General features: G+C 28.7%; 1 pseudogene; it reads right to left on the minus strand.

Annotated features, from left to right (window-relative positions):
- Positions 1-12,347: 12,347 nt before the first annotated feature.
- Positions 12,348-17,205, minus strand: LOC105964349 (putative leucine-rich repeat receptor-like serine/threonine-protein kinase At3g14840; annotated as a pseudogene).
- Positions 17,206-25,680: the final 8,475 nt, after the last annotated feature.

The raw sequence follows: 25,680 nt of genomic DNA on the forward strand, positions 1-25,680 counted from the left end.
GCAAGTCCTCGTGGATGTAGGGTACATTTGTATCCGAACCACATTAAATTCTTGTGTTCTTTATTCTGCTTTTAGTAGGTTAGTTACTGTGACAACACAAGAATTCCGTTACCACACCTAATGTGGTAACACGTAGTTTGTCTCAACAGATGAGTGGACTTTGATAGGCATTTAAATTCAACAATGTCAATCTATGAATCTGAGAAATCTACAAGAGACCATTCATTGATTAATGGTTTCAAGGGATTTGAATCATGTCGTTTGCTTGAAGACTTAAATAATTTTTTTGCGTTTGTATGTTTTTGTGCACATTCGTAATTACAATATGTAGTAAATATTATAAATTTTCTAATTATATGTTTTCCGTGTATTTATTAAATTATCATTTCTAATGGGTAGGATTGGAAAAAGAGTTGCAAGAAGTCAAAAAACAATACCGTTGGTTGCACGTGGATTAAGGATGAACAATACACGAGCTATATTGGTGGATGGAGATTCTCAACCATTAAGAGATATTACATCGGACAGTGGAGGTAACTATTGTTTTGTTTTTTTTAAATCACACACGGTTGGCGAAATAAGTTGTGCGTTGGCTAAAAGCGAGACTTGAGTGAGTGATGAAAAAATAATTTTTATTTACGGATTCTGAATATGTTTCTAACGACGACAAACGACGATTCAATTGATTATGATGGTATTAACGTTTTATACTCTTTAAAACAAAAAACAATATTATTATATTGTTCATCCATATTATTCCAAATTCTTTTGTTTAGTTTGTTCGTTTTCTTTCTTTCTTTGTTTTAGTATATTTACTTTGTTCGTTTAGTTCGTATTTTTTGTTATTATTTGGAAGTTAGTTTTTTTGTTACTTTTGTAATTATTGCTTCTTTTTTTTCAGTATATATATTTTCTTCTAATGTTTCATTCCCGCCTTTTCTCTCCCTTTCTACCGTTTCATCGCCTGTTATCAATTTCTTCTCGAGAAATGATGTAACATAATAATTGAATACGAATATTCCTATTTATTATTCATAATTAACCAATATTATTTAAGGTGATTTGATTGATTACTTATTCATTCTATTTGTTCCTTTTAAAATGTTGCCAATCATTTTCGTCAAATATGATATATATATATATATATACATAGATAGATAGATATATATATATATAGAGAGAGAGAGATGTATTTATATTTGATAATATATTATTAATTGATATTTATTGCATTTAGGAATTTTGTTAATTATTCCATATATATACATGTTTTTGGTTCTATATTGATATTTTGTATTTCCATGCCACTTGCTGTGATGAACTTTATGTGGTTTAGAAACATTCTGAGGGGCCTCAAGAAATCTTTGGCCGGAGGAAATGAAAATGATATATCATCAACTCTTTGTTTGATACAACAACTTAAATGGAACAATATATATGTAAATTATATATTATAATGACATCATTCATTGTGTAAAACTCCACCATAAGTAATTATCTATGCCAAAGTTTTACTTATTACATCGAATGATTTTAATTATTTTGATGTTGATAAATTATTTTGGTGATATAATTTTGTAAGATGATTTCTTTTTTTTTTTTTTTTTGCAAGAAAATATATTTTTCAAGTTTCAATGAGTTTTTTTTTTCTTTCTATTTACGCACTTTGTGGCTTCGAAATTGAGTTGAAATGTTGAGATAAATAAATAAACTTTTTGATTTGACAATTCCATCTACATAAAAGAAAAACTAAAATATGAAATTTGCCACCTTAATTTTTAAATTTTTTTCAGGTGCATTGTAATTTGTTAATGATTTATTGTATTTCAATGGTGAAAAGTGCTATAAAAAAATGTCAAGAGTGCAAAGTGACAAAATACTACTTTTAATGTGTGCCAAGTGGAATTAAGCCCTACTAATATTTATAGAGTTTAATGAATTGGTAATAGTCGAAATATAAATTCATTGATTATTTTATTTGTGTTGCCATTTTTTAATAGAATTATTTTGTGATTTTATATTATTATTGTTTGGATATCTAAATAATAGACTAATTAGTAATTTTAATATTTTATTAGTATTAGTATTAATATTAGTATTACCATTAAGATTTAAGATTATATTTTATAAACTAAGCATATAAGTAATTAAAATATGCCACAATTTGTTGAGGCCAGTGGATTGAATGGGAAAGAAATAGGTTGAAGTGTTGTCAATGTTGTACTTTGACCGTAACTTAATTTTTTTTTTCTTTTGATTGATGATTTTTTTTAATGTAGGGATAGATTATTATTATTATTAAAACAAATCTATAATAATAAATATTTCTAGTATTTAAATAGAAACAAATCTATATTACTTAAAAATATCATAATAATATAAATTATTATAATAAAAATAGTAGAAAAATTAAAAACAAATATATAAATAGAGTTTATTATTTATTTTATAATTTTATTTTTATTTTCCTATAAATAATTTTTAATAAAAAATTAAATGATTTTAAAAAAATAATTAAATAATTTTAATAAAAAAATTAAATAATAAAAACAAAAATTAAATGAGCTCGAGCTCGAGCTCGAGCGAAAAAAAATTGGCTCGATGAGTTCAAGCTCGACCTCGAGCTCGGCAACATGGACTCGAGCTCGAGCTCGAGCTGGCCAAAAGAGCCGAGCTCGGCTCGTTCCCACCCCTAGTAGCACCCATCCCCCTGAGATTAATTTAATAGGGGGTGACTAAAAAGGAAAAATACAATTTCATTCTTAAAACAATGTTTTATTATTGTAAACTAAGAGGTTTTATAGACAATTCATATGTAATAACAAATTTTAACACATTTAATAGAAAATCTAATCTAAGAAACCGTACATGCTACTTACTAAATAATTAATTAGTCAGTAGGGAGTTAAATTCAATTTCATGTAATCTAATCTAATCCAATATAGGAGCCCTAATAGAAAATATAATCAAGCTTCAAATCTGTTTCATTTTTTAGTTTCTAGCCAAATAGAAAATAAAAATATTTTATTTACCATATTTTTAATAAAAATAATTCATTACAAGATAGAATTTAATTTCATTTTCATTATTTATATATATATTAATTCAAAATATAATCGATTCAATATCATTTTTTTATCTCTCATAGTCTGGCATGAATAATTAAAACTATTATTCATAATAATAATGCAATACCCCATCAAATGGGAAATATTTTGAACTAAATTTAATTAACCTTCAAGACTTTTGTCTATACCCAAATTTTATTCTAAATTAGGAAGGTGCACGTGCGCTGCACGTGTCTTAATAATTTTTCTATGTCTTTTTTAATTTGGGTTTGTATGCATAAGTCTCACACGAGCTATCTTTATTATTTTAGGTTTAGGTTATATCTCCATTTATAATTACTAGCAATGTGCACGTGCGTTGCACGTGTCGTAATATTATTATATCAACTTCGAAGTTCTTGTGTGAACAACTATCTTGGTTATATTAGAGATGTGTCGGACAACTATCTCTCGTGTGTTCAAGTTACTAATTGCCAACTTCCGACTTACAAGGATCAACAGATATGGCTAAAATGAGAGGACCGTATACGCCTCTAACAGGAATACCATTTGTCCCTTTCCCAGCCTAATAGAAGCGGATATCCAAAGTATTATCAGCAACGACTGCAGTGAAGTTTCTTCTAATTCCCTTGTTAACTCCACCTGATTCGTTTTCAATGTTGAAATCCTTCAGCACCAGCTTTCTTTGAGATTATCTGTTCCTGAAACGATGAGGCATTTCTTAAAATGGAAAACTACAAATACAAATAAAAAACAAATAATCAATAACATCACATGAAAACAAAACTCAACTGATTCATTGAACATAGTTCTCGTATTTAAAGGAGAACCATTTCATCACATCAGTTATTCTTTCCAGACCTTACTTGTTAGAGATAACCTTCAATATGTGTAGAAAAAAAGTGGGCTTTATACAAGTACCTGAATGTAAACATCAAAGATACGCCTCCCAAGGCTACTGTAGGTTTTTTCATTAGTAAACATGCTCTCCGCAAAATGAAGGTTTGCTGTGGTAGTTCCCGTTTATCAAAAAAAATCCATAATAAGTCAATGAAAGTGGGGAACGACGTGCATCCATGTATAACTGGGAATTCGACCCTGAGATGCTTGAGCTGTTTGGCCTGATGAACGAGTCCGTAGCGCGGTCATCATCCATGAAGTTGCCACTGCTGCTAAATCCCCAGTTCGTCCTACTTGTGAAGAAATTTGAAGCTCCCCTAGAAGTTCCATCATTTTCGTAAATAGTTCCTTTATCATCAACTACTTGACTTCCACCATAGTTAATGTAGATAGACGAATACACTGAGACAGAAGCATGGCACAGGTTCTCGATAATTACATCGAAATGAAAAGATAAAAATGAGGGAAAGAAGTAAGAGCAACAACACAAATACCCATTCAAAATGAATAATTTTGACACATGCAAACTAATAATTGTTGCAGTCTCAGAAACTCCATCAAAATGTCAAATTACTGCATGCATTGACTTGGCTATCACATGCACTTTAGTTGAGCATAGACTCGCACGTATAAGGAATACACTCAAAGTTACCCCCTCATCCGTGAACATTGAAACATAAGTTGAAATGATAAAACAAACGCTGGAAAATCAGGCAATGGAACGCCAAATCTGAAGAAAATGATGTCTCTCTATTACCCAGGAACACAACCCGGTAAGGTGAAAGCATAAGAAAAAAAAAGTTATAGTATAATCAGGCAACAGAATTATTTGCCGGCATCACATTTTAAAATAGAAGCAGGGCTCGCTTCGATTTTCGGCAATGATACGATGGACTGATTCCTCAGCATCCACTGCCGGTGACCTATATCTAGTCGACGTGGAATACTGGGAGAAGAGAGATCTATAAACACTATCTGAAAATTCTTTATTTCTTCGATTTTGTGTACATTTGTGGTTTTGATCTGAATGCAGCTGTGGTGGACAAGAGAAACAAATAGTTGTTGCTAAATTTGTTTTAGAAAAAAACATATACATTTTTTTATATTAACTAGTAAATGACACGTGCGTTGCACGTGGTTTATGATTTTTCATAATATTAATATATAATATCTATCCCATTAATATAATATTACAAAATTATATAGGAAAAAAATTAATAAAAAAATATAAATACTAAAACTTATTCCAAGTACTTTACAGTTAATTAATAACTAATATCAATCTAAATGATATTTTTAATGATTTGTAAAATTAATTTCAAGTCCACAGCGAGCCAACTCGTGGAAAGATGGTGCACCCAAAACCATATCTCTCGGTGATTTTAGTAGGTTTTTTTTCAATATTGATCACTATTAGAATCAATATTTGCCATTATTGATCACTATATATCTTGGTGATATTTGCCAATATTGATCACTATTAGAACCAATATTTCTAAATATTTCTTCCTTTCTTTATATGAACAAAACTATCCTTTGCACTTGTAAATTTATAAGGATAATTTTGCCATATTTTATTAACATAATAATTGATAGACAATGAAGACTGACAATGAAGACTTTTAATATTTATAGTCTTTACAATTAACGACTTGAGCTATGGTAAAATCATTAATTAATCATTATCGCTAACTATTAAAAACATTAATTATTAACAACATCGAGAGGGTTTAATTCCTACTCCGAAATGCACAATTCTATCTTTTATGTTTCATTTGTATATTTTCTATTAATTATTCTTCAGGTAGAATTGCTTTGATATTTGCCAATATTGATCACTATTATGACCAATTTATTTTTGAAAAAAGTTAATAAAAAAATATGAACACAAAACTTATTCCACAGTACTTTATAGTTTATTAATAATTAATATAAATCTAAATGATATTTTTTAATGTAGATTCATGAAAATATTAATTTATTTTTCTTTATCTTAAGTCGCAGACTTCTCGTTCTTAAAGTTTTCACACGTGTTATTTTTTCGTTGTTACTTAATTTAAATATCGTCGCAATATTAACTACTCTTTCAACAATTTTTTTTCCTTGCATATTTTTTCGTAAATTATATGCATCAAAAGTAATTTTTTATATGACTATTCTTTTAATATCCTTTTACAATATTACTTTTGTTATTCTCTTTGACCCATAGCTAGAATATATAAACAGATCCCAGTATATCGCGTGGAGTGATATTTTCATTTGTATGTTATTAGAATTTACATCCAAATAAATAAATTAAAGTAAATCAATTTACATTATTTTATATGTAATTCACACCTACAAGCTATAATATTCATTTATATAATCTCCCATTTTTTTTAATGTTTTGAGGTTTGCCAAATTCAGTTTGAATTTTTGTAAATAATATTTGAAATCGAAACAGTATCAGGCTATTAAAATATTGAAAAAATATTTAACACCTCCCATATTTTATACTAATCTCTTGATACTGACTTTATTATACAGTTTTCAGTTTTAGATCACTATTCACTATCACAACCACCTCAAAAAATGTGTACATTCAACATCAAGATCATCTTAATAGATCGAAATTTTCAAGAAAATATGTTGCACGTTTTTTGAAACAATCTATTAGGAACAATTGCTTGGACGGCCATCCTCAAAGAACTCTGGCCAATTTTTCTTCAGCCTGGAGTTTGTTGTCATATTTACTGGAACAAATATTATGACCTCTTAAGACATAATAATAATAAAAATAAAAATAAAAATAAAAATAAAGCAATTAGTAAGAAAATAGATTATGCCTCCCAACGAAAAAAACCAAACGATTATATAAATATATTTAAGAAATACACATCCAATATTATAACTTACAAGAATATTTATGAAGGAACTTAATTATGTTAGGCTTATGTTGCATTATTAAATTTCTTCAAATAATAGACAAATAATTGTTTTTTTCATAAATAGGTAGATAAATACAATTCTAGAATAAATACCCAACAAATGATAAAGTGCCAATAAACATTCACGTAACGTATTTAATTGAGAATTTACTTATGAATATATATAAATATATAAATATATATATATATAAATATATATATATATATATATATATATATATATATATATATATATATATATATATATCCATGCACGAGACCAAATTAGACTAAATATTTGAAGATCTTTCTCTTCCCGGTGTAATAGTTAGAGCGTGGAAAGAGACTTAAAGCTCTAAGTAACCAATAACAAAAAGTACAACCAACACAAAGAAACTTAAAGCCACCATATATTCTACGAAAGTTTTGTCAAATAAAAAGAGCTAAAAGTTGGTTTTCAATTTACGATACTTCATTTTGCATCATAAAACTTTCGATGTCATTCTTTTTCGGCCATTTAACTCTTTACCACCAAATTAATAATAAAACATCAAATATAACAACAGGGTAAACTGCATAAAACCCCCTTGTGTTAAGTAAAATCCGCTCCAAACATCTATGTGTTAATTTTATTGCATAGAATTCTCCTTTGTTTTATTTTATCTTACATGAAATCCCTCATTCCGTTAACAATTAACACCATTAACTATTAGGGTATTCCATGCAATTTTTTCATAACACGAGGGGGTTTGGTGCATTTTTTTCATCAACATATGGGGGACATATGCAAAATATTTTATTTATTTAAAATTTGAATTATTTTCTTAAAATTTAGTCTAATGGTAATGATGAAAATTCTAGCAAGTTTTGTTTGCTTTTTTTATTTATGTTTTATTTTTTTCATTTTACCTTTTCCAATTCAATTTTTATAATTTTAGAAATTTTTCTTCATTTGAATTTCATTTCTTTTAAAAAACAATTGCATCAAAATTGAAACTAATAATTTTTTTTGAAATTTCCAATTTTGAATAAAGAAATTATTTTATCAATGTATTTAGAAAAATATTATATTTATAATATCAATGTGTTTATATATTTATATAATTTAGGTTACATGTATTATATGTCAATGAATATAAATTTTATGAAAATTTGAATTTAGTTTGATATAAATATTTAGATCAATAATTTTGAAAATTCACCTTTCAAAGATTGAATAAACGTGTTTGACTTAATTTCAAAAAATAATTCAACTTTAAAATAAATAAATAAATTTTACATAAGTTTCACTTTTATTGTAAATAACATGCACCAAACCCCCTTGTGTTATGAAAAACATGCATTGAATTCCCCAAAAATATTTAACGGTGTTAATTGTTAAAGGAATGGGGGATTTCATGCAAGATAAAATAAAACATAGGGAGATCCCACGCAATAAAATTAACACAGAGAGATTTGGTGCATTTTTTCCATAACACATGGAGTATTTTGCAGTTTACCCTATAACAACATAACACAAAGTATATTAAAATCTACCGTTAAGGCATCCATATTACATGTTCAACATCAATTGCCATTATATATTATCGTGGATATTTATGTATTGAAATCATTTGCAAAACATCATATTTTCTTTTAAAACATTAGAAATATAAAAGGAAACGATTAATTAGAAGAGAGAAAAAGTTACATGTACCAATAGTAGTGGATGAGCATGTGATTCTTTAAGAACTTTAATCAATATTGAAGAAGGCAAATAAAAAGAAGGGATAGAATATTAGAAGTATATCTAATGAGTTTTCTTGGTTTATTTTATTTTTTGACATTTTCAAAGACAATCAGATAGAATGTTCATGTATTCCTATTAACTAATGAGTTGTTAATGATATTTATTGTCATTAACTGTGTTAGAAATAAGTCATTATATGTTAAATAACATAAAAAAATTGAGTTTTGCAGTTACGAAGCCTTGGAAGTAAAGCGAGGGAATACAAATAGTTGCAAAGAAATAACTTGGCAAACAAATAACTTGAATATAATTATTTATTTTAAATCAGATGGTATCGTTATTTAGCTCAATATTACGAAATTCCCCTTCAAATAAACCTAATTGAAGGGGCATACTTGTAAGCACAAAAAAGGGAAGAAACCTCACCCAAGATTCACACTTTTATAGATAGTATAGATTATTACAATGTCTTGTAAAAAGTTTCAAGTTCATGTTTTCACTCTGACATTTTTTGAATTGAAGATCTGTTTGCTCGTTGCGTTTTGTTTTCCCTTCGAGTTTGCGCTTTTGGCCGAGAGTTCAAATGTGCATGTTTCGATCCTCAAAATTGTGGTTTCGCTCAGTTCTTTTTGGCCGATCGAAAGCTTAACCGAAGAGTGTCTTATCAGATGCGATGAGTTCCGATCCCCGAACTATGATTCGACACCTCCAACTAATTATTCACAAATAACTACCCTAATCGTTTCTACGAATTAAACTCGTTAACTATAATCAGTTCAACCTAATTAAGGCTATATTTGGTAAAATAAAGCATTGGACACTGAATGTTGAATGTATATATGAATGATTAAGAACAATATTTAAATATTGAATACTTAATGTTTAAGTTTGTTTGATAACTAAAAGCATTTTTACATCTGAATAATATAATTACTATATTAGCCCTTGGAATTTCTATAACAAATGATTTTATCTACTAATTAAGTATGAATAATATAATATCGAAATTTTTTTTTACTATGACCTTTTAATTGTTAAATAATATACTTTTAATTAAAAAAAATGCGGCTTAGGTGATTCGTGTTCTATGTATTTGACATACACATATTAGACTATTATTATTTCAAAAAATTGAACCATAGGAAAGAAAAATAAGAATTTCAATTCACTTTAAATAACTATAGGTATAACTTACATGCTCACATCCAAAACATACACAAATAAGTGAATAATCAAACTTAATATTATTTTAGGTTATATGACACTACAAGATAAGAAAAACTACCTTACTCCAAACTATGTAAATGAGAGAATTTTAAAACTAATTAAAAACCCCACTACATATAATAAATTAATGTATAATTCAACAAATTGCATGAAGATAGTTGGAATACCCAATTCATAAAAGGAGAGATTTGTCTCAGTTGCATGTAGAAGGCTTTGACCGAATAAGTTCAACTTTTTGAATTGAATCGGTAAGAGCATCTCCAAGGTTACAAGCTAAAAAATGTAATGCTATATCTATTATACCTCATGAATAGTGTTATAGCAAGCTACTTTTCTCGTTATCACTCCAACCATATCATCTATTTTATACCATTCTATTATAATTTATTACTTTTTCATTATTTATTTGATACTTTAAACATACCACTTTCTAACTAACCTATTATTTTAATGTTTTTATAGCTTTCATGAATAGTAAATGGTGTTTGTAGATGAACGTTTAACTTGTGAGCTAAAATATACCTCTCCCTTTGGAGTGAGTTTTTTCTTCCTCAAAAGCTATATTTGCTAAATTATTGCTTTTACCATCTCAAATTGTCTATGGTTGGAGATGCCCTAAGAGGCAATTAGAGCCATTCAGATTGTCATACTAAATGCACTGAATATTGAGAGATCTGACCGAATAAGAACTGAATCTTGTTAAGAGGTTATTAAACACTATCAAACAAGGCCTAATTTAATTTGTTAGATCACAATTAATATTATATGTATATTGTTATATTAGATAGTTATACACATTTATTTTTTTAGTAAGTGTGCACATATACATATTATATTATATATCCTACCGACACTTTGATTCTTATTTGTGTACATTTAATTCTATACACAAGTCTGTATATTTTTTAAATTTTGACGACTTAAGGGAAATAGGGAAGGGGGGACTCGAACCCTAGACCGTTACTCTATTGGTAAATGTTAGATATCAACTCTCCTAATGAGGGTTGGCATTAATTATTTGGTTTGATAATGATTGTTTGGGAAGGCTTGAATTCTTCCTTTATATGGCAGGTCAACTAAATGGTTCTTGGTCGGGTTACGGGTCTTATTGGAACTGACACAGCATAACCGACACGTGTGTGTGTGTATATATATATATATATATATATATATATATATATATATATACATATATGTATATATATATATATACATATATGTATATATATATATATATATATATATATATATATCTATATATATATATATATATATATGTATATATATATATATATATATATGTATATATATATAAATATATACATATATATATATACATATACACGACTTCGGATTTCATTTATCCAACTATCAGTTTCCATCTTGTCTATTCTCATTTATCTATTTTCACCGTTTTATTTTTTGATTCTCATTTCTCGTGAGTAATATTTATCACTTGTCGACCACCGCTAATTGTCTTGCATTTTGAATTTTACTTATTATCGAAGTTAAATATAATTAATTAAGTAATTTTAATGTTCATGTTATATCACTTGTAGAGAATTTTTAAAATTTTAGTATTGAGATTATTTCGTAAAAATACAAGCCAAATTTATGAAATTTAAAAAATATTAAACTTTTTGTAAATGGGTCTAGCGGGTCTGGCGGGTCAGAACCGTTTAGTTATGGTCTGAGTTGGGGTGAGTTTGGATCTAAGCTAAAACGAGTTGGAGCGAATCTGAAGTTTATATATTTTTCGTGGGTCGAATCTTAAATGTAGGCAAAAACCCAGTCCAAAACCAATCCACTGCCATCCCTACAAATAAAATATCCAATATTGTGTAAGGTTCATATCATTGCACATTGGGTCATAATCTTCAACAAAATTAATCGCCATTCTTTTCGCTCTGATCTTTTTTTATAATTGAATAATTCAAAACGGGGCCCTCAGGCAACGGAATTATTTTCCGGCATCACATTTTAAAATAGAAGCAGGCCTCGGTTCGATTTTCGGCAATGATATACGATGGACTGATTCCTCAGCATCCACTGCCGGTGACCTATATCCAGTCGACGTGGAATACTGGGAGAAGAGAGATCTATAAAAACTATCTGAACATTCTTCATTTCTTCGATTTTGTGTAAATTTGTGGTTTTGATCTGAATTCAACAGTGGTGGACAAGAGAAACAAATAGTTGTTGCTAAATTTTTTTTAGAAAAAAACATATTCATTTATTTATATCAACTAGTAAATGACACGTGCGTTGCACGTGGTTTATGATTTTTCATAGTATTAATATATAATATCTATCCCATTAATATAATATTACAAAATTAATTGCTCCATTTATAATTACTAGCAATGTGCACGTGCGTTGCACGTGTCGTAATATTATTATATCAACTTCGAAGTTCTAGTGCGAACATATCTGCGTTAAGCTTATCATAGTGACTCATAGAAACAACAGTAGCAGAAGAAGAGTGTAATTGCGTGAAACAGTGTTAACTAAATTTACCTAGTCAAGAAGATAGAAGCTTGGATCCCTATTGCTAGAGTTGCTCATTCCACTGATAACTTCCAAAAGAACAACACCAAAGTTGTATACATCTGCTTTGTCTGTCAAATGGTCTCGCATCGCATACTCAGGCGCCATATATCCACTGGGAAATCAAATATCATGTCAGTAATGTTTTTGTCGTCGTTTTTATCGTAAAAAAAAATTGGTTTTTTTTTGTAATGTTTTTCCGCAAAAGTATATACTTAAACCTCATGATATAAATCCTATAGAGAGGGACACACTAGGTATTATATGAAATCAATGGCTCGATCTTTGCTCAGATAAAAATAGTAAACTAGATAAGTATGAATGATTTTGATTACTCACAAAAGTCCAGCAATCTGGGTGCTGATATGGGTGTTATCGTCTTCATCGAGCTCGGCGAGTCCAAAATCAGATATTTTAGCCATAAGATCTTTATCAAGAAGCACATTTGTAGCCTTGATATCACGATGTACGATTTTAAGTCTTGATTCGGCATACAGATACGCCCAACCCCTGGCTATACCAATGCAGATCTTGTGCCTCGTTGGCCAATCCAAATGAATTTGGTGTTCTTCTAGACCTGCAAACATTTATCTTCATACATAAGTTTAAAATGGAAAATGAAATATTGATAGATGAATTAAAAGAAACAAAAATAGAATTGTCACATAACTTACCAAATAATGCACGAGCAAGGCTATTATTTTCCAAGTACTCGTAGACAAGCAACAACCGGTTGCCTTCAATGCAACATCCATGTAACTTGACAAGGTGAGGGTGTTGTAGGGCAGAAATCATGCCAATTTTATTGACAAACTCACGGTTCCCTTGCTTTGATTTGGCATAAAGCTGTTTTACGGTGATGACAGTGCCATCTGATAGGACATCCTTCAAATCAGAGGCGGCAGAAAAACTCAATGAGTTGAATGACAACATAAAGATAATTCATTTACTTGAACTATTTATTGTTTACGCTACCTTGAATACATGACCGAAACCACCTTCTCCAATCTTATTAACAGGATCAAAATTGTTTCTGGCAGTTTTAATTTGCCTTAGCGTAAATGACTGAGTGTGAAGGTCTACACCCTTTAATTCTGAGAAAAACAAGTAAAATAGCAATTTAGATAACTGCAAACACTTTTCAATCACATAGTTCATTTTAGATAGCATTTATTGCACTATGTGAAATATTGCACGAATTTGCACACATGGAAATAAGATACATATACATGTTAAAATTTAAGGATTATATGATTGTGCCAGTAATTTCAGTACCATGTTCCAATGTGTCTTTTCGTCTAAAACAGCCCTTCCACCAAAGAATAGCCAGAACTAGCAAGACTATAACAAGAACTGCTACTACTATACCAACTATAGCACCTGCAAATATGCTTCTTCCCTTTTCTGATGGTGGCGTAAAATCTGAGAGAGAGAGAGAGGGGGGGATAGAGAGAGAGAGAGAGAGAGAGAGAGAGAGAGAGAGAGAGAGAGAGAGAGAGAGAGAGAGAGAGAGAGAGAGAGAGAGAGAGAGAGAGAGAGAGAGAGAGAGAGAGAGAGAGAGAGAGAGAGAGAGAGAGAGAGAGAGAGAGAGAGAGAGAGAGAGAGAGAGAGAGAGAGGAGAGAGAGAGGGAGAGAGAGAGAGAGAGGGAGGGAGAGGGGGAGAGAGGGGGAGAGAGGGGGAGAGAGAGAGGGAGAGAGAGGGAGAGAGGGAGAGAGAGAGGGGGAGAGAGGGAGGGAGAGGGGGAGAGAGAGGGAGAGAGGGAGAGAGAGAGGGAGAGGGAGAGAGAGGAGAGAGAGAGAGAGAGAGAGGGAGAGAGAGAGAGAGAGAGAGAGAGAGAGAGAGAGAGAGAGAGAGAGAGAGAGAGAGAGAGAGAGAGAGAGAGAGAGAGAGAGAGAGAGAGAGAGAGAGAGAGAGAGAGAGAGAGAGAGAGAGAGAGAGAGAGAGAGAGAGAGAGAGAGAGAGAGAGAGAGAGAGAGAGAGAGAGAGAGAGAGAGAGAGAGAGAGAGAGAGAGAGAGAGAGAGAGAGAGAGATCAAATATACTGTCGAAATAATCCATAATCTCTTTTCTTGGTTGTATTAGAGATGTGTCGGAAACCTATCTCTCGTGTGTTCAAGTTACTAATTGCCAACTTCTGACTTACTAGGATCAACAGATATGGCTGAAATGAGAGGACCATATACGCCTCTAATAGGAATACCATTTGTCCCTTTCCCTGCCCAATAGAAGCGGATATCCAAAGTATTATCAACAAAGACTGCAGTGAAGTTTCTTCTAATTCCCTTGTTAACTCCACATGATTCGTTTTCAATGTTGAAATCCTTCAGCACCAGCTTTCCCTGAGATTATTTGTTCCAGAAACGATGAGGCATTTCTTAAAATGGAAAACTACAAATACAAATGCAAAACAAATAATCAATAACATCACATGAAAACAAAACTCAACTGATTCATTCAACATAGTTCTCGTATATAAAAGAGAACCCTTTCATCACATTTGTTATTCTTTCCAGACCTTACTTGTTAGAGATAACCTTCAATATGTGTAGAAAAAATGTGGGCTTTATACAAGTACCAGAATGTAAACATCAAAGATACCCCTCCCAAGGCTACTATAGGTTTTGTCATTAGTAAACATGATCTCCGCAAAATGAAGGTTTGCTGTGTAGTTCCCGTTTATCAAACAACATCCATAATAAGTCAATGAAAGTGGGGAACGACGTGCATCCATGTATAACTGGGAATTCGACCCTAAGATTCTTGAGCTGTTTAGCTAGATGAACGAGTCTGTAGCGCGGTCATCATCCAAAAAGTTGCCAGTGCTGCTAAATCCCCAGTTTGTCCTACTTGTGAAGAAAATTGAAGCCCCCCAAGAAGTTCCATCATTTTCGTAAATAGTTCCTTTATCATCAACTACTTGACTTCGACCACAGTTAATGTAGATAGACGAATACACTGAGACAGAAGCATGGCCTAGGTTCTAAATAATTACATCGAAATGAAAAGATAAAAATGAGGGAAAAAAGTAAGAGCAACAACACAGATACCCATTCAGAATGAGTAATTTTGACACATGCAAACTAATAATTGTCGCAGTCTCAGAAACTCCATCAGAATGTCAAATTACTGCATGCATTGACTTGGCTATCACATGCACTTTAGTTGAGCATAGACCCGCACGTAGGACGAATAGACTCAAAGTTACCCCCTTATCCGTGAACATTGAAACATAAGTTGAAATGATAAAACAAACGCTGAAAAATCAGGCAATGGAACGCCAAATCTGAAGAAAAGTATGTCTCTCTATTACCCAAGAACACAACTCGGTAAGGTGAAAGCATAAGAAAAAAGAAAGTTATGGTATAATCAGGCAACGAAATTATTTGCCGGCATCACATTTTAAAATAGAAGCAGGCCACGCTTCGATTTTCGGCAATGATATACGATGGACTGATTCCTCAGCATCCACTGCCGGTGACTTATATCCAATCGACGTGGAATACTAGGAGAAGAGAGATCTATAAACACTATATGAAAATTCTTTATTTCTTCGATTTTGTATACATTTGTGGTTTGGATCTGAATGCAACTGTGGTGGACAAGAGAAACAAATAGCTGTTGCTAAATATGTTATAGAAAAAACAGGTAAAAATATAGAAAACATAACTATACACGTGCAGCGCACGTGTACCTTCCTAGTCCTCTTAAATGGGTCTAACTGGACATACTAGAGTGTTGGTATCTTTTAGTTGATTTGATGTGAAAAATATACTCCCTCTGTTCCACAATAACTGTCTCTTTTTAAACATATTTATATTCCATATTATCTGTCACTTTAGATTTCCAATACTGCATTAAATGCATTTTTTCCTGTTTTAATCACTCTGCAGCATTTATATATAACTTTTTCTTTACTTTTGGATCTAGATAATTGAAATATAAACAACGGCCATCAACATATCTGAATTTTTTGTGAGCACACATTATTGAAGCATGTATATGTAGTAGATGAATTTTGAATGGTGGAATGCATTTACGTAGCGATGATGTTTGTGAAGTAGTAGTACAGGTGCATCTACAAATTAATGTGTACATGGATGTGATGAGTAATTAATTTCACCTTAATTGAGAACGGGTAAAAGAATTGGAACAATTGGGAGAATGAATGAGAAAAAAACATTTTACGTGATAAATATATACTTGATTGGCATTATAAAGTTCATCATATATAGAGTGGAAAGAAATAATGCAACTGATGCCCACTTTCACAATTTGGTTAGTTCACCGAATTCGCACTTTCACATTTCGTGTACTAACCAAAATATATATGTCCATTTTATTTCTCTGAGTTCTCCGTACCCAAATAGATCAATATGTAAGGACAATGGTGTAATCTTACTTTAATGTAATTAGTTAATTTATTATAATGATTAAGTAATTTATATATTTTAATTTAGGGTGAATTACAGTTTGCACCCATGTACTATCGAAAGGGTCGCATCCACCTCCCTGTACTATCAAAAACTATAAAAACCCCCTAATTTTAACAGTTCATGTTGAGAAACTTGACACCGTTAAAAATTACAATGAATTTAATTTCATATCCTCACATTTTAATAAAATTTATTCCATTTTTTTTCCTCCTCCAAATTGCTGTTCATCTTCCCCTCTTTTCGTACACAAACCAAACCTATTTCCTACATACCAGGCTTTTTATTTCGCCCACCGCCACCACCCGACCATCCACAACCAAAATCTTGAAACCCGAGAAGAAGATGATCGGTTTTACCACCCCACCACCGATCCCCCTATCGAAACAATACACCATCACGCCATGGGTACGAAGGATGAAGACGCGCCGCCGCTAACTTCCGATGTCGTGGATAAAGACGCGTCACAACAACATCTCGTGCTGGCCAGGGTGAGTTCTTCCATGGATAAATATAAGCAAACCCTGAAGAGAGAAGAGAACAAAGTTCTGAAATGAAATTAGGAGTTTATGCCGTAGATTATTGAACGCGGAAGAAGCTTTTGGGATTCTTCAACCTCCAGTTGTTGTAATGGTGATGCGATTGAGCTCGGTAAGATGGTGAAAATGAAAAACAATTAAGCAAAAGAAAAGGGGAAAATAAAAATGGAATAGATATGAGATGTGTATTGAGAGCTGGATTTAATTCATAGTTTAGAGCGAGGTTAAGATTTGATTTTTTGGAAAAAAAGAAAATGAAAAGAAATATGTTATTAAAATAAATGTTTGATAATAAAGAAAAAAAATATGTATTATTTGAAATCTGAAATTTTACAGCTTTATTGATTTATAATATTTATAGATTATATAGTTTATAAATTATTTTATTTTTTTACTGAACTTTTTTGCAATTTGAATGTATTTTATTATATATAAATTTATATATATATATATATACACACACAGTAAAGGGGCAAAAAAGTCCAGAGAATGAAATAAATGTGGTCAATATGCCACGTCAGCTTGAAATAACATAATAGTTAACGTTATGGGGGTATTTGTAGATTTTGATAGTACAGGGGGTTGAATGCAACCTTTTCGATAGTATAGGGGTGCAAACTGTAATTCAACCTTTAAGTTATTATAAATCAAAATAAATAAAAAAATTAATAGGACGCCTGCAACGCCCGCACCTTACTAGTATCTATAAAATTATGAATTGGGTGGGTGTTCTTCCCTTTTATAATAGTGTCTATTATATCCCTATGTTACTCAATTGTCAATATTTATAAAATTAATTGAGTATGGACGATAGACAAATTAAATTTTTAAATAATAATTAGATCAAATCACATTTATCATTCTCTAAGAAGAAAACATTAAAGAAAGCCATTTAATTTACTCTTTTTATTCATACAAAATCTTTATTTATTAAAAATGAATCATCATAATATAAATTATGTAGAACTTAACAACACGTAAGGATTTTATTATTAAACTGCAAACTTGTGTAATTATTATTTTTGACCTTTTTAGTCTAATAAAAAATAAAAAATATATTTTATTACTATATAGAATGTAATTTCATTTACCATTTTCTTAATATATTAAGGGCTCGTTCGATTACCGCTATAAGGTTCTACTGACTAAATAGTAGGGACTAATAGCATGTCCGGCTGGTAAGATTCACACTTTTTCAAATCCGCTACTAAATTCAAAGCCCGCTATTAAATGCTACTATTTCATTAAATTAGTAGCACCTAGGGGTGGCAAACGAGCCGAGCCGGCTCGCGAACTCGACAAAGGCTCGAACTCGAGCTCGAGTTTTTCGAGCTCGAGCCCGAATCTAGTTGTTCGACAGCTCGCGAGCCGGCTCGCGAGCTGCCTTCCTTTTTTTTTTTAATTATATATATATATATATATATATATATATATATATATATATATATATATATATATATATATATATATATATATATATATATATATATATATATATATATATATATATATATATATATTATTCTTATTATTATTATTATTATTATTATTAACTCAAATAGTAAATAGTCTATAATAATAAATATTTCTAGTATTTAAATAGAAAAAAATCTATTTTACTTAAAAAATTCATAATAATAAAAAATATTATAATAAAAAAAGTAGAAAAATTAAAAAAATATATATAAATAGAGTTTATTATTTATTTTATAATATTATTTTTATTTTCCTATAAATAATGTTTAATAAAAAATTAAATAATTTTAATAAAATAATTAAATAATTTTAAGAAAAAAATTAAATAATAAAAACAAAAATTAAATGAGATCGAGCTCGAGCTCGCTAAAATATATTAATTTTACTATTTTTATTATAATATTTTATATTATTATGATTTTTTTAAGTAATATAGATTTGTTTCTATTTAAATACTAGAAATATTTATTATTATAGACTATTTACTATTTGAGTTAATAATAATAATATTTGAGTTATTAATAGAATCTATAGGGATATATATATATATATATATATATATATATATATATATATATATATATATATATATATATATATATATATATATTAGAATTTAGCTTTGATATAATATAGATTACATTTTGTCAAATGCGCTGTACTCGATTTTAATTCTAAGAGTATGAATCATTATTAGGATACTAATTTTGTATATTAGTTTGATGAGGTTATGAATGTAAGGGAAAAAAATTAACTCATGTGTTTGTTGATTTGTAATAATCATTCATATTTTGGATTCAATATAGTTTAAATGTACTAAAATATACATAAAAATACAGTTAATATTTACTAATTTATTTTTGCCATATTTGAATGGCATGAAATCCTATTGTATGTATATGTTTTTTAAAATATGCAAATAATGAATAATAAACTAATATATGATCTTAAAGGATTCTTTCTATAATGTAGGATCTCTACTAACATGACTTATTCCTAATCGAGTTCACCTTGCATTAGTATTAATATTAATATTAGATTACTATTAGTATTAGTATTGATATTGATATTAGTAATAGTAATAGTGTTAGTGTTAGTGTTAGTGTTAGTGTTAGTATTAATATCAACATGAGTATTAATATTAGCATTAGTTATGGTAATGGTAATAGTAATAATATTAGTACCGGTGTTATTATATTCTAATGCTAATGCTAATACTAATATGATAATAATGCTACTACTATTAGTGTTAGTAATCCTAATGTTATTGCTAATCTTAATTCTGGTATTAACTTTAATCTTAATTATAATACTAATCTCAGTCATTGTTCTAATCCAAATTGTAATCCTACTGGTAATGCTAATCTTAATCTTAATACTAATTCTAATCATAATCTTAATCCTAATAATAATACGAATCATAATTCCAATCCCTATAGAAATGTAAATATGTTAATGCTTACGGTTTAATACCAATCTTTATATGCTAATGCTTATGGTAATGCAATTCCTATTCTAATTATAATTCTAATCATAATGTTGATATTGATTCTAATTCTAATTATAATGCTAATCTTAATATTCATACTAATATCAACTCTAATATGCTAATACTAATTATAATCTTAATCATAAAACTAAGTAACACTAATACTAATATTAATACTAATACTTATATGCTAATACTAATTCTAATATACTAATAATATTACTAATATCAATTCATTAATGTTAATATTAATATACAAATTGATATAAGTATTGGTAATGTTATTGGAATTTGTAATTGTATTGATATTGGTATTGGTATTGATATTGGTATTGGTATTAGTATTGGTATTGGTATTGGTATTGGTATTGATATTGGTATTGGTATTGGTATTGGTATTGGTATTGGTATTGGTATTAGTATTAGTATTAGTATTAGTATATTAGTATCAGTATTATTATATTAGTATTAGTATATTAGTATTAGTATTAATATTAATATTAGCATTTGCATATTAATATTAACATTAGCGAATTAATATTAATTAGTAATAATATTAGTATATTAGGATTAGTATTAGCATTAGCATATAAGTATTAGTATTAGTATCAGTGTTACTTAGTATTATGATTAAGATTAGAATTAGTATTAGCATATTAGAATTGATATTAGTATGAATATTAGTATTCAGATTAGCATTATAATTATAATTGTTATTAATATCAGCATTATGATTATAATTAGAATTAGGATTTGCATTACCATTAGCATATAAAGATTGGTATTAAGATTACCGTTAGCATAAGCATATTTGCATTTCTATAGGGATTGGAATTAAGATTCCTATTATTATTAGGATTAAGATTATGATTAAAATTAGTATTAAGATTAAGATTAATATTAGCATTACCATTAGAATTACAGTTTGGATTAGAACAATGATTGAGATTAGTATTAGAATTAAGAATAGAGTTAATATTAGGATTAACAATAACATTAGGATTACTAATACTAATAGTAATAGTATTATTATCATATTAGTATTAGTAGTAGCATTAGCAATGTTGATTGTAATGATTGGTATTGATAATGATAATGGCAATGGTAATGGTATTGGTATTGGTGACGGTAACTGCAATGTTAATAGACATGGTAATGATATTGATATTGGTGATGGTAATTGTAATACTAATGGTGGTATTGGTATTTGTATTCATATTGGTACTGGTACTGGTATTCATTACTTACACAGCACAATATATTTTTTATTTTCTTTTACTTTTCTACTAATTTGTATTACATATCATTAATCTTATTATTTCGAGAACTTTTTTTTTAAATCAAATATTTATTTTTACGATGAATATCCCGTGCGTTTGATTATTATATGTACACGTGGTAATTGTTTATATGAGGGTATAACTTTAATACATAAATAAAAAGAGTTCTATATTGTTGTCAAATATATTATATTTTCATACAATTAACTATTATCTCCATCCATTAACATATTAGATTATTAGTAATAACATGAGCATTAATAATAGCATATTAGAATTTGCATTATCATTAATATTAACATGTTAGAATCAATATCATAAAAATTGTATATTGTGATTCAAATACACATTTGTTGTTTGTATTATTTCTATGTATAATTATTTTGTAGTGTTAAGTTTATTTGCAATTTATGGTAATTTTAATGTCGACTGCACTGAAGTTTTTTTTTTTTTTTTAATCAATGTACTAAGTATAAATTATATTTATTTCTTACACTTTTAGTGATTTGTGTTTCAGTAATTTGCATCACTTATTGCACTTGAACGATGAGAAATGTGCATGTTACTCTCAGGGTATTAGATGAGTTATAGGCGATGTCAATCCATGTATTGTAAAACACTACATTGATAATTAAGTTCCTTGTTAAGGATTCAAGTGTATGGGACGGGATAGTTGTACCATTTGGGTCATTAATGTATCTTATTTCTATATCACAGTTTTTCATATTTTATATTTTATTTATCATTTATTTTGTTTATCTCGGTACTTAAATCAAATGAAATTTATATTCTTTTTTTAAAAAAAGTAGATTATACCGTATTATATATCAACTATTCAAAGTTTTCGTTCAGTTTTCATATTACCCCCATGCATCGCATTAGAATTCTCTTTTCATTCGCTAAGGTGTTTGATTTACATCATCGACGTGTTTTAGTCATAAACGAAATTGAACTTAGAATTGATCCCCGTGCATCGCACGGGTGAGTTGCTAGTTATATGTATAAAAGGAAGATACATGTTCCAATTTACTATATTTGCGGAGATTGTCACTATTTTTTTTCCTGCCATGAGTGCAGTAATATTATCCCATTTATTAACTGTATTGAAAATTATACTACATCAATTTCATGTTATTCCTAACTTTTTTCTTTTTTCTTCAACGAATCCAGTTACAATTAATTTTATGATTGATTTAATTATCTTAATTATATACTAATTAAAATGAAAACTTTCTCATGATTATACTAATAAATTGAAGAACATAAGTTAAATTTAATAAATTGATAAAAAAATATTGATTTTATAAATTTCAAAATATAACAATGCTATTCCAAATATTTGGTATTAAATTCGTTTATTCACTTTATTTAATACCAAAAATTAAGAATATCAATTATTTTATTTCAAATGTATAGTGATCGTATATATTATAGATCGTATTCCACTAATAAGTATTTCTGTATAACTTTGATAAATATAATTAAGTACATATTTAGGGCTCCTTCGACCCTACATCAAGTGATAAACACCGGGTGGGTCTTCTGTTGCCAAGTGTTTTTAATTTTTCAAAACCCCTAGCGGGGGAATATATTATAAAATACTAAAAAGGACACGTGGCAGCAGAAGACCCACCGGGTGTTTATCACCGACTGTAGGGTCCAAGAAGTCCATATCTAGAGCAACTCCAACTCAAAAATATCAAAATAATTTTGCAAATACTTATGTGATATTTAATATGCTACAATCGTAGATATTAAATGGTTGTTAATTAAAAATAATTAAATTGATTTATATATCTAATTGCCACATATGATTTTCTAAATGGACACTGAGGTAGTTAAATTCATAACTCATGTTTGATATTTTATTCCGCGTGAAGTATTTTTACATTCCGAAAGATGAAATATCAAAATACAACCCATATTTCATAATTCTATTGGAATTAAAATTAATGTTTTTTAGTATGAAAATAGTGGTTAAATATTTTGATAGCCTATTTAATAACCCCACTCGAGGTGTTGTTACTTTAAATAGTTTACATTAACAAATACAATATCAACCGGCAAATCAGTAGTTTCTACAATCCATTTTTTGTTACAAACTCACTAAGAAATTTATATATTATATAAAAGACTACAATTATATGAGAAGTAATTGCATAATTATGTGTGTATCTTTCCAAATTGAGAAAGTTTGATATGTTGTAGCTATGGATGAAAAAAGTTATCAAATTTCAAGTATCATAAAATGTAGGGTATTATAACGCAAATAACTGATTATTAAATATTTGAATACCATATATCTCACTATATTTTGATATTGGGATACATAAGTTCTTTGTCTAAGTTACAAGCTATGTATCTAAATTAGTGAAATATTCTTAAGGTATCTATTTCGCCATCATATATAATCAGATATATTCATTTTGTTAATTTGAAATTTTAAAATATTTGTAAAATAAAATTATTTATTTCATAATGTTTCTAAAAATCTAATATCGATTCTATATCTCTATTTGTTTTTTGAAATCACAATATATTCGACTGATTTACAGAAAAAATCAATTAATTTGTATTTATCCATTAATTATTTATATAAGCATTTTATAGTGATTTTTGTTTACTTGAAATTTGATTTATTTTCATTAGCATCAGTCTTTATGTTAGTTTCTAACATATGGTCGTACATGTGAATCAATTTAAGTTGTATATCAACAGGGATAAATTATGAAAACCCACTAAACTTAGGCTAATACAAGAAAAATACCCCCACATATTCGTAATTACTCAAATTCCCCTAATGTTTGTTTCCGTCTTACATCGACCCCCTTACAGAATAACTTTTTTTCACGGAACTTTTTTTATTACTTGGAATATTCACCGAAAAATGCTTATTCTACCCTGCACACACGTCATTTCTTTATGGTACTTTTTAATGGCAAAAATTACCCGATGGGAACTTTACACGGAATCTTAATTTATTTTTCTTAAATAACACCTTCACAATTTTTTAATACTACATTTACCTCCCCTAAGGGTAATATTTATATTTTAAAAGTAGGAAAAAAGAAATGTCACGTCTACAAAGAAAGAATCCACATTTGTTTGGGATATTAAATGGAATAAAAAAGATACCGTTAACAATCACACCTTAAGGGGGTCGTGTAAGATAGAAACAAACATCATGGAAATTTAGTAATTACCGATAAATGGGGGTGTTTTTTGTAAGTTAGCCAAAGTTCAGGAGGATTTTCATAATTTATCCTATTAACAACGATTATTGTTCTTTTTACGTCTTAACGTTTGCTTATACCCTTATAATATTTTAAATAGTTTTAATGTCAGTTTGATAATATAATTAAATATTAATTTCTAATATATATAATATGTGTTTTTGGATGCTTTAGCTACAATAAATAAGTAAGTTGATATAAAGGCTACGAGATTGAATATAATTGTTCTTGATACAAAATAATAGATCATTGCAAAAAACATTAATACAAAATTAGAATTAGGATTGTGATTAGTATTAACATTAGAGTTATGATTATAGTTATTATTCTTTGAATTAGTATTAGTATTAAGGATTAGGATTCGGATTAATATAGTATTATAATTATTATTAGGATTAGGATTAGGATTATGATTAGTACTACAATTAATTAATGACATGTATTAGTATTAGAATTATGATTAGCATTAGGATTAGGATTATTATTGGAATTAATATTAGAATTATAATTAAAATTAACATTAGCATTAGCATTAGCATTATTAGTATTAAAATTATTAGGGTTAGGATTAGAATATGATTAGTTTTAGGAATAGCATTAGGATTATAATAAGGATTAAGATTATAATCATGATTAGTGTTTAGAATAGGATTAGGAATAGGATAAGAATTTGGATATTATTACGATTACAATTACAATTAGTATTAGTATATCTAGATTAGCATTAACATAAAAATTGGTATTAGCATTAGTACATGTAAATTAGCATATTTAACAATAACAATATTAACAAATTAGTATTAGTAATAGAATTAATATTTGTATTAGTATTAGTATTAGTATTAGTATTAGTATT

Source organism: Erythranthe guttata, chromosome 13, assembly GCF_056151865.1.
Source record: "Erythranthe guttata isolate IM_541 chromosome 13, IM_541, whole genome shotgun sequence".
Lineage (NCBI taxonomy): Eukaryota > Viridiplantae > Streptophyta > Magnoliopsida > Lamiales > Phrymaceae > Erythranthe > Erythranthe guttata.